Below are 12,063 nucleotides of genomic sequence, written 5' to 3' on the forward strand. Positions count from 1 at the left end.
AGTTACAACTGTTTTCACTGCCCAGTTATGACAGCTTTCTTTCATTTTGGCCCATGCCAACCCTCTAGGCACTGATATAAAATGTAAATATTACCAAAATCAATGGTACTCATTTTTGGACCTCAGAAGGATAAATCTTTGAGTGGATTTGCTAAACTTGTGACCTTCAGGTTCCATACAAATCTCTATAATTAATGTGTTAATTATTAAAGATACCTTCCTGGACAGAAAAAGCACAATATGAGTTGCGGAGCACTAGCAGGGTGGTAAATTCACATAAATAACCATGTGGTAATACGGCCCCAGTATCGTGCAATTCTAAATTAATGCACATAGAATGGGGATTCACCATGTAGTGCCAGATTTACCTGTCATAAAATCATACTGAATTCACAATTCCATGGGGTTTAACACATATACGTACCTCCTGTGCTGACCAGGAGGTAACTGTATGCTCTAACCTCTCTGTGGGTGGGTTTTGAGGGAGTGCGGTGTGGGAATCACAGTAAGGCAGGGGACTCTGAGGTAACTAAAACTTGGAAAGAGGATTGGCTGCTGCAGCAGTAAAAGCCTCATGTGATTTTCTCATAAGGAATTACTACCTGGTAAAATTGGGTCTTGTGTTCTAACACCTGGAAAAGCCTGGTTCAGAAACACCAGCACTTTCAGAGTTGGGTTGAGTGAAATTTCATTCTGTAATTCTTTTCTGCCTCCCTCATTAGCAGGTTCTTTATAATGAAAGTAGTACTACCTTCTTGACCAAAGTGCAAATATTCTCATTTATTGAATTCAGTGACCATTGGAAGGTAACTACAACAGTCCCGAAGCTCTCCTTGATTACTGCAGCATTGACTAACACAAATACGTAGTTATGGAATTGCATGTTATAGACAGGTTCTGCATCATACTGCAACCTAAGCAAATTATAGCTGTGGGAGTGCAGTATTCTTTGTTTATAGTTGGACAAGCATTACTAGCAATCTACTTGGGGGTGCCTGCAGGCATATGCCCATACCTTGGTACCGTGTCAACAAAAGTATTTGATGAAGATGAGCAGCAAGAACCTATGATACTCCAGACACCAAGATTTCCACTTCAAAGCTGCCCGAGAGACCAGCTGGACTTCCGGTAAGAGATTGTGCTCAGAGCCTTTCTTTTTTATTCCCTTTCAAATTAACAATACACGTTGATCAATACCTCATATGTGTTAGATCTGTGGTATAGGTGGGCAATAAACAATGTATGCAACAATATGTACGGTGGTTGTATTTCCAGTTTCTTCCCTCAAAGCCTTAAAAATCACAAAACAGAATGTGAATGTTTAGTGTTTTTCGGGCATCAGCAAAACTCGCAGTGCTCTTCAGTTAGATCACCGCTGCGCCATAAATTCATCAATGAAACATATCCATCAGCAACACAGGGAGCCTCGAACATGATCAATAATTCCCCTTTGTGTGAAATTACTTTTATGCCCAACATGATGACTGACTTTTTTAGGTTAAAGCCGCGGGTTTATTTTCAGAGGATTGTCAACAAGCATGCTTTGGCACATTTTGGGTCCGCACTGAAATGAGATTCCAGAATTGTCTGGGTTTTTTGCACTGCGGTGTTCACGCCTGTATGGTGTCACTCTGGAGAAGCACTGTTACTCACTTGGTTGTTTAGGAAGCAACTCGTGATATCACCAGCAATGTATTAAAAATAGGTCTTTTGAGCTATGATTGTGAAACCGCCATTATCGTGACGGTACTGCGTGGTATCAGATTGAGGAGTGTTACGTTGAGGCCCAGTGTCGCTGCTTTGTCAAGTTTTGCTATTCAGAGAATGACCTGACGAGAGTATCATGCTGTATCTACCGAGAGAGGGGAGGAGAGCCCTGACATAGGCGTTGGAAGTAGGGTTTCAGGGGGTGCTGCAGCACCCCCAGAAACAATCAGGCTGGAGCTCAGAAGGTGAATGGGCAATAAAGACGCCTGTAAATTTTGTGTGTATCCTGTTACACTTGCTGAAAAAACAAGGTCAAATATCCAGCTACATCTTCTGACAAATTGTTGCTTATTGGAAAGGGTAGGGTACTTTTATCTATCTGACTGCAAAGTAGAAGGATTTTGTAAAAACGATCTAGGTGACAATCCTGCTGTGATACAGGAAACGAAAGGAAAGGCTGCAGCATGCCTGTTTTTTTCCAACAAACAACAACATTTAAATATCTGGAAATTAACTTGACACATATTTCCAGTTATGTAAGCAATTGGAAAACCACAAATGAAACACTTGTTTGTAAATCTGAAATGTGGTGGAAGCAAAGATTTTAATAGGATCAAAAGAAGTCAAGACATTTAATTCGTGATGCGCAAGTGATAGATATTTACTGATACCCGATTTCCACACATATTCATTCTTGTGCATATATTTTTACCAGTAAAACTGCTTGTCTATGCAACTAAATTGGCCATTTTAAGGGCAAATGTGTTGTGTCTAAATGACAGTGCGCCTCCTCAGCACTGCTCAAAAATGCACCACCAGCTACATACCACGCCCTTACCATTCTCCTGCTGAATGAGCATGGCACATTTACTACACTTGTGTTTTTTGTATGACGCTTGGATCTTGTACAGTTGCTATGTTTTCAGTGTTAGACCATTAATGGCAGCACGCCCACTCTAAAAAATTGTTTGAGCACCACTATCTGAGAGTGTGCAACAATCTACCTCCCTCCCGACCCGTCTTGTCATTCATGTGATGTCTGGGTGGCCTGTTTACATTTAATAGAGAGACGTAGAATGAGTGCGTGTTCTAGTGCCTTGTAGAACTCATCTCAGAATGTACTTTTGGTTTATAAATAATATTTTTAATTGAAACCTGTTTGAGGAATTTAAATGAATACCATTAAATTGAAATATGTTATATATTCTGCTAGCCTGAGGAAAGCAACTAAACAAAAAACCACCATCGTCTAGATGTACACGATCCAGAAATCACTGACTTAGGTTACTAATTGATAAGATGTAACACCTGAAGGACCCTGCAGCCCCTGCAGGTGCTGAGGGGGCGGAGGGTGCAACCTTTCAATGGCTCTTTTGAGCCGAAGATTACTGAATAGCTGTAGGATATGGGAGACTCCTCAGTGATTTCTCATCCAATTTTGCGAGGGGGGGAAGTCATTTTGAGTAATGCACTGGATCTAGTAATCACATACGGTTTTCTTTTCCATTACTGTTGAAGAACACTGAGATACGGGGAGAGAGACGCAGAGAGAGAGAGAGAGAGAGAGAGAGAGAGACACCCTTTGGCTCTGCATCTAGTCACACTGTGTGTAGATCAGAGGTCTGTTCAGTAATAGAGCACTCATAGGTGACTTTCACTTTGTAAGAACTTCAACACATTTCAGTTATCTAGCGAGGCACAAGAATGTAAAACGTTTTTTTAGGCCTAGCTTGACGCAGTTGTCACCAACTTTATGTGATCACCAGAAAAAAAGCTTTAAGAAGCAATACAGAGAGAAGAACTCAGGCCGGTCCCTCATATTAATCTTCCCTTCTGCTAGCTTACGATTGAGAGAAGATATGTGTTTCCCCTGCGTATGCTGAAAACAGAAGGTCTGAGTTAAGCATGGTGACAAGTCAATGAGAAATGCTTATTCTGTAATGTTAAGACTAATGTAGAAGGCCTGAACCTATTTTTATGGAAAGCCCATTGTAAAGCCAAAAGGCCTTTAAGGATGGATTGTAATTAAATGGTTAAAGCATGTAGATGAGTACTTTGCAATAATGCCACTCACAAAGTACCCTAGTAGTCAAGGTTTTCGATGTTGGTTCCCTCTCTAGGAACTTTGAGGGTAGAAGATCTGCACTGTGATAATCCTTGATAGGCCCTCTTATGAGAGACTGTGTTTTGTTTTTTTCATATTTGTTATTGTATGCCTTTTTAGCTTGTGAGAAAGATTCTAATCAATAAAAATAGGCCTGAGTTGGTAAGGCTAGAAGTATTGGTTCAATGGTAAAAGTTATGTTGTTGGTCTGATCTGTTTATTATGAAAAGTTATGACAACCGTAGTAAGGTTATCGTTTTTGTTTTGGGAAAACATAACTTAAAGAGTAGGCTTTTCAGGATAGTATAGGCTATGCAAATAACCATTCCCAGATGGCTGACTGATGCTAGGTTTAATTTTGTACTCTTTTTTTATTGCAAGACTATGCCCACTACATTTGGGCTGTACCATGTTTTTCTTTTCCTACTATCACTCTTCTACCTCACGTATGCTGGTTCGAGTTTGTGCCCAAGTTTTATTGTGGATGGGTAAGTGGGTGAATGCAAGAATGAGCCAGTGGGTGAATGCATGGGTGCATGACTGTAAATATGAAAAAGAGAATATATATGGTGAATTACTAAGTGCCTAAACTCACTCGCGCACAAGAAGGCACTTTCATTTGCAAGCCAGGATTTTGGCATTGCCAATGCTTGGTTTTCGTTAGTTTCTCAGACTTGTTCCAACTGTCTCATTTACTACTCAGTTCAAAAGGCTATACAATATTTGTAGGTAGAGGCTGAAGTGTCTTAACAGGGATTTTAATTTATAAAATGGGGACTGGATCAATTCAGGGTATTGAATATGACTTTCTACCAAATGTTTTCTTCCTGTCCTGGGAACGGGAGAAGCCTCCTGGTCACTTGCATCCACTATCTCCCCCCCCCCCCCCCCCAGCTCCTTGCAAGAGACAGCTGTCATGTGGGAAGTACTGACAACCCCTCTTTCCATCACAAGACTGTCAATTCCTCATTTTTTTCATTTAATTGGAATAAGAGGTGACTGTATGATGTACTGGTCCGATAGTCAGATCTGAATTGGGATATACAGCTTTATAGTTCTCACACACTTGTTTTGTGCTTTGCTTTTGTGGTATGCAGGTTCTGGAAACTGGGGTCTGAGATCTGTTGAGACTCTGACTTTCATAAAGCACCCCTCAGAGCCTGTCCTACATACCCCATCCCATATTTCAAGAACCTGGGTTATTTTCATAAATTACTGAGTTACAAAATCACATTACTATTTGGTCCCTCTTCATTGTCACAGTCCTTAGCTGAACAGAGTGACCCACAAGATCTAAATTAACATCAAACTGACAACATTTATTGCATGCCTTGTTTTATACTACTATCCCTCTTCCCATTCTTTGCCATCAGTGCCATTTGGGAGAGTGACAGTTTCCATTACCTTCCCACAGCAAGATTTGGATTTAAATGTTAGTGGTGACTTAAGTGTGACACCACTCACCATCAGACGTATAATCTATTCAATATGCCAATAAGGCAGTCCCAATTCCAAGTAATTCCTTCAGGATTGAAGTTATAGTCAGACAGCTTTTTGAAGGTGCAAGCTCCTTTAATAGGAATTTTACATAGTAAAAGCACTGAAAACCACTGTCATCATGATCACTGGTTGGTCCATGCCTGGGCTATTCCCCAGGCCAGGGGTCGGAGAGAGTATATGCTCTCCACCAGAAACATGCAATGCTTGTTAAATTTGGAGATGGCAAGGTGTCAGAAGAAGAACTGCAATCAATAAATGAATAAAAAATTATTAGGATATAGAACAGGCCATACAAAACCTTCTTTTTAGCTTTTGCATCATGCTTGAATTGCTCTGCATGCTGGATGTTTGGCCTGGCTTCTGTTGCTCTGTCAAACGTTTGGAGAAGTTATGTGATTTCTTTTAGTGGCAAAACTTTGTTTTCTGCCTGAGGAGTTTGTTGCTACATCCCTATTCTGTAATTCTACTTTGAGTAACATCTAATTTCTACTGCTTCAGGATACTTTGTGTCCCATTTGTTGTAGGGAGCCTGACAGCTCGGAGCTAGGCCGGTGCATGTTTGATGTAGGTACATCTATTAGGGCATATTTATACTCTGTTTGCGCCGAATGTGCATCAAAACTTTTGACACACTTTCGGCTCAAACCATGCACCATATTTAAACTTTGATGCCCGAGCCCGCAGACGTCAAAATTCCTCTGTGTGCGTCATTTTTGGGATGCTGGAAACTGCCTTGCGTTAATGACATGCAAGGTAGGCGTTCCCGCCCAAAAAATGACTTTAAGGCCTGTGTGCCTCATTTATACTCCCACGTCATGTCGACGCATAGGAGGGGGCTGGCCTTAAAAAACGGCGCACAGTCTGATGTGCGCTGTTTTTTAACACCTGGGTGAGGGCAGGCGTTAAGGGACCTGTGGGCTCACTTCCATGGTCAGAGGTGCCCTTCCCTGCCCCCAGGGACACCCCCTGCCACCCTCACCGACCCCTGGAGGACATCCATGAATGGGGGGACCCATCCCAGGTAAGTACAGGTAAGTTGAGGTAATTATTGTTTTATTTTTTTTTAAAGTGGCATAGGGGGGCCTAACTTGGGCCCCCCTACATGCTACTGTGCCCAATGACCATGCCCAGGGGACAGAAGTCCCCTGGGCATGGTCATTGGGCAAGGGGATATGAGTCCTGTCTTTGCTAAGACGGGAGTCATTTCAATGGGGGTTGTGCGTCATAAAATGGTGCAAATCCGGTTTGAGGCATGATTTTTGCCTTAAACCTGACTTGCAGCATTTTTTGACGCACAACCCCCATTTTCCCCTAAAACGGCGCTGACTGGTTTGAGTAATTTTCTTTTACTCTGACCAGTCCGCAGCGCCGGGAAACATCCTTTATGCCGACTTTTTTATAACGAAGTCCTGGTTAACGAAAGCGGAACAACGCTTTCTTTAACCACAACTTCGTTATTTTGTGCCTTAACCACGCATGTCCTGAACAACGAACATGCATGGTTGAGGTACAAACAAGGGAGTCGGCTGAGGAGGACGACGCAGATGACGAGGCGACGACTCAGGTAAGTGGGGGGTTTTAGGTTTTGGAGAGGGGTATGGAGGGTCGGGGGTTTTAGGTTGGGGGTGGGGCATTTTTGGTTTTGGGGAGGGGGTGGGGGGTCGGGGGTTTTAGGTTTTGGGGTGGGGTTGGGGGGTGGGGCGTTTTTGGTTTTGGGGAGGGGGTGGGGGGTCGGGGGTTTTAGGTTTTGGGGTGGGGTTGGGGGGTGGGGCGTTTTTGGGTGAGGGGAGGAGAGGGGGTCGGGGGTTTTAGGTTTTGGGGTGGGGTTGGGGGGGTGGGGCGTTTTAGGTTTTGGGGAGGGGGTGGGGGGTTGGGGTTTTAGGTTTTGGGGTGGGGTTGGGAGGGTGGGGCGTTTTAGGTTTTGGGGAGGGGGTTGGGGTTTTAGGTTTTGGGGTGGGGCGTTTTTGGTGTTGGGGAGGGGGTGGGGGGTCGGGGGTTTTAGGTTTTGGGGTGGGGTGGAGGGGTGGGGTGAGGCATGCAGGATCAATGGGTGCCTGTTACTAATGACTTTACCAGGAATGCCTTTACAACGAAATATCGTTGTTAAGGCATTCGTGGTAAAGGCATTAGTAGTAACAACGAGGTCGGTGTTCCGACCTCGTTGTTTAGGCACCCGTTGTTTTGTCAGTCGGCATTCCGTCGTACAACCATTTGACACAAATCAGTGCCGGCGCTGGTTTGTGTAAAAAAGTATAAATATGGGCCTAGGTTTTTCACTTCTGGGGGTGGTCTGAATGCTAGAAGTGTTCAGTTCCAAACCAGAGCAGATTAATTTGCCTCTCCATTTTTTTTAACATACAGAATGGGATGCAATACACTTGCTGGAGAAATCCTGCATTGTCAATGCCACTAAATTTGCACAATTTGACAATGCTCTTTCCCAAGAGGTCAGCATGACAGGAAACCATACTTTGCCATCTCATTACAAATGCCACAGCAAGATGTATAATGTTGAGATGTGTATTTTACTGCATGAAAATTCTGCTTTCAAATACATTCATTATCCTAATTTGGCCAACATAAAAGAGGGTCAATCCTACACCACTGAAAGTGATGTTCGCTCCTTTTAAAAGACATCTCAAATCAGCCACAAGACATGAGTAGGTGCCAGCAAGGAGCATGTTTCAAATTTGACTGAAAGTATGTTCCCATGTAGAGTGAGCCATTACTAAAAGAAATGTACACTGATATCCCTAATAAGAGACATATTTTCAAGGGTAACTCTGTGACACCTCTTTGAAAAGACACTTGCAACATATTGAAAGAAATGTATTGTATAGTTCCCAGATCTAAAATCAAGGCTTGGAAATATAGAGAGCGAGACATGATTTGCAATTTAATCCCATTGTCCTGAATCTTTACCTCCATGTTCATAAAAAAGAGGTCCTTCAAGATCTAAGAAAATGGGTAAGTTTATGAACCTTTTTATTTAGGGTATTCAAAGTTTAAATTCCAATGACAAGAATGTTTCATGTTCTACACCTGGAGGATGATCTAGACAATTATCTACACCGAAAGGATCATGTATCAAATGAACACCTGAAGGATCAACTGTCAAACAATCTGCACATGGAGGATCATCTATCAAATGATTTATACCTTGATGATCATTTATCAGACGATCTAAAGGATTGTCTATTAAAAAATCTACTTATGAATGTTCATCTGCCAAATGACCTACACCTTGGAGACCATCTAACAAATCATCTAGACCTGCGTTGTCATAAATCAGAACCACCGAATATTGCACAATTAGCCTGAGAACAAACTTTATTAGCCATCCCTGTCTTCATTGATCTATGTTCTGACACAGCTGCTATGTAAAAAGGTTTAAGAATGAAACATTAATGGTATCAAATAGATAAACAAACTAAACATATTTTTGCTCCCTCTGATGTTGCGGTTTTCTGACATTTCTTCAAACAGCTGTCCCTTTCAGGACCATGTAGCACTCACACGTTTCACTTCAAAGAAAGTCCTGTATTCCAGCCTAAGATTCATGCCCTGACACAACATGACAAATCAGTGTATGCTTGTCAAGTTCTGACACCCATTCATACCTCTGCTGAAAACTCAAATTATGAAATGCAGCGTGCATGTGGTGCTGTGTGTGATTCTAAAATTAGACTGTTTTAAAAACCTCGGTCATTCATTGATAGAGTTGCCAGGTGATATCTATTCCAAATAAAGCCCTTTTCTGTAGGACAACCCTCAGCCCTGAATTAAAAGGCTTGAGACCCAACTTCCAGATGAATAGCCAAGACCTGTATCGAGCCTCTGATGATATATGAAAAGCCTATCCCAAAAACAAAAAGACATTCTCGACCCCTAATTTAACATTTCACAAGAAAGTGTGGGAATATGTTTATCTACATCACAAACCACAGCAAATGTTCCACTTTTCATTCTGGCCATCCTCATAGCAACTACTGGACAATTCATAAGGTTCACCAATCCTGCTTCTACTGTAGTAACCACAAATGTGAGCTATACCCTTGTGGGACTTTTCCCAAGGTACCCACACTTCAGACCGTCTTCTAAAAGAGTATTGTCACACATCAGTGGCATGTGCAGACCATGGTAACCTGCACATTGTAATCTCGAATGCAAGACAATGACAGACGCAGCTCCTCCATTAGGGCAGGGGAACGTCTGCCCCCTGCTGTGAGCACAGCAAACATTATAAATAAAATGGTGATAAAATAATTGTATTACCATTTTATTTTTCATTCTGTCAGCCTGAGCCTAATCTAAGGGCGTGGCCATTGCTGGTGAATGGCAGCAACAGGGACAAGTGGTGAGCACTGCAAGTGTGCATGTCGGTTTGGCCAGCAATCTTGCAGTGGCCTGCCTAACATATGCACTTTAAATGTTCCCAACTCGAGCCATTTGCACAGCCTGGTGATGCCCGACAAGCAGGCACAGGCCCCCAGTTCTTGAGTGAGTGCTGAGCCAGCCCGCTCCACCCAATCCTGGCATTTCTCTCACTCTGGATAATAATACTGATAGATTGATAGCATCAGAACAGCATCTACGTTGAATATGGGAGTTCACTCGACTTTGGGACCTTGTGCTGGAGCCACAGGCTGCTAGGACCAGAGAGGAACTTTTTAGTTTTAATTAAATGTTCCTTTTGACTCACTGTAAGAAACTTGTAACTCCAGAGCTCTCAATTGTGGCCCATTATAAACACCGTTTGCAGCAGGCTACTGAGCCCTAGAGCAATGCAAGTTTCTGACAGTACAGGTCAGTGGGTCAAAATATTCTCCACTGCACTGCCCCACCACTTTAATTTGACAGCAGTCACCTTTGGACACAGGCCAAATGTCACTCTGCATCCTTCAAGCAACCAACCCTGATAGGGTATTCCCAGACGGATTTCAGCCAACGGTCAACAGGACAGGAGCACCTGTGCTTACAGAGAGCCACCAACAAAGATGGATTCTTGTTCTGAAACTACACATTACACACGGTCCTAATTTCCTGTTCTAGCCTTGCTTTTCATGAATAGGCCTGTTTTAAGGTTTATTCATTGAATGTAGTCAAGTGCTTTCAAACTTGCATTCAATACTAAATGTACTGACTAGATAGTCAATTTATGAGCAATTCAAAAAGGGCCAAAGAAACCCACATACCGATTCCAACTGGCTATATCAATAAATTAATGTTTTTTTTGTCCTAACATAGACATTGCTCTTTTATCAATGGTACATATTTTAAATACCACACACCGCACATTAAGGTGCATATCCAAATGCAGACCCTGTTAACAACGCTCGAAGGCTGAATTGCGAAAAACAACATAATGTGCCTCTGTATGCGCATATATGCTACTGCGCCAAATCAGAAATGCCTAATCATCTGTGCCATCCTTGGCACTAGTCCGCAATGCCCCAGCCCCAGCAACATCAAATGTGGCCTGCAGGAGGTTGGATGTAGTGTGTGCTGGTCAGCAAGGCACAGCTTCTGATATCACGTGGGGTATCAGGTCTATCAGTTCATTTTTCCCAAATCACTGAGTTCTTCGATCAGCTGCATTCACAATCTGCTAACCAGCAAAAGGAGGTCATGTTACTTATCTCTTCAGCCACAACAATAGCTTCGGACATCCCCGTATACCTTTCTATATGTGAACATAAAGACCAATGTATAGACTAAAACCATACTCCAGTTAGAGTCGGGAGACTTACATGAAGATTCTTTTTAGATCAGAGTTTTTCTTGCGTTTATAATCAATTAATTTCACTGAATTTTACTTAACTGGCCTTGCCCTTTCCATTTCTTTTCACTGGTGATGCAAGAGCCTTACATTTTTATGAATTATTTTCTGCTTCTGCAGTTTCACAACTTTTCTCTCATTTAATTATTTTTGTTCATATTTCTTTTGAAGTCTTGAATGCGCTGCTTGACAATGTGTGCTCCAGTCACCTGATGTTCTTTTGTTGTTGCTTCATTATGCTTTTCACAGCTTATCACCTCTGCCACCACCTACAGGCCTCACTGAATTAAGTTGTAGTTTGATCACAGCCTCACACTACAGGAAGAAGTTCTGTTCCCACCCTCCCGTTCAAGGCATGCATATGCTACTCCACAGAAGTACGCCTACTACCAGAGTGGACTAGGAGGCTGGATTGGTGGAGTAGTCAGAGAAATATGGGGATGTTGTTTAGGATTAGCCAGAGCCTGTCTTGGTGATTGTAGCATGGTCCCAACTGGAATGAATGATGAAGTTGTCAAGTGGGTCGTAGTGTAAGTACCATAACTTAAATTTGCAACACTATGTCAATTGATGCTAAAAGAGAACCGGACTTGAGGGAGAGTAGAGGAGATGTTGCCCTTCCTCCCAAGCCTATGTCTAGGATCCCAATAACTGAACAAGGGAGCATCTGAAGCTATCAGCTGGGCTTCTTCCTGATCCAACTAATCCTGCAGCAGATGCTGGGGACTGATAACCTGCAAAATAGCAGTTTTTCTGTCAGCACACACAAACAACCTTTACAGGTGGATGGGGTATGGATGATGCATTCAAAATAGAAGGTTCTGAACATCGGCATCATACAGGTTAGATTTTGGTCACCTACTTGGCAGACGGATATGATACATCAGATTGAAACAGGAGATAATTGAAAGGTAGAAAGGACAGAAGAAGGGAGGAATGTCAAACAGAGAAATAAATAGAGACAGTGAACACA

At 42.5% G+C, this 12,063-nt stretch overlaps 1 protein-coding gene across 2 annotated transcripts in view; it reads left to right on the plus strand.

Annotated features, from left to right (window-relative positions):
- The window catches only part of LOC138300419 (vertebrate ancient opsin-like), a 566,835-nt gene that overhangs the window by 168,887 nt on the left and 385,885 nt on the right, over positions 1-12,063 (plus strand). The gene's annotated exons all lie outside the window — the stretch shown is intronic.

This window comes from Pleurodeles waltl, chromosome 6 (assembly GCF_031143425.1).
Source record: "Pleurodeles waltl isolate 20211129_DDA chromosome 6, aPleWal1.hap1.20221129, whole genome shotgun sequence".
Taxonomy (NCBI): Eukaryota; Metazoa; Chordata; class Amphibia; order Caudata; family Salamandridae; genus Pleurodeles; species Pleurodeles waltl.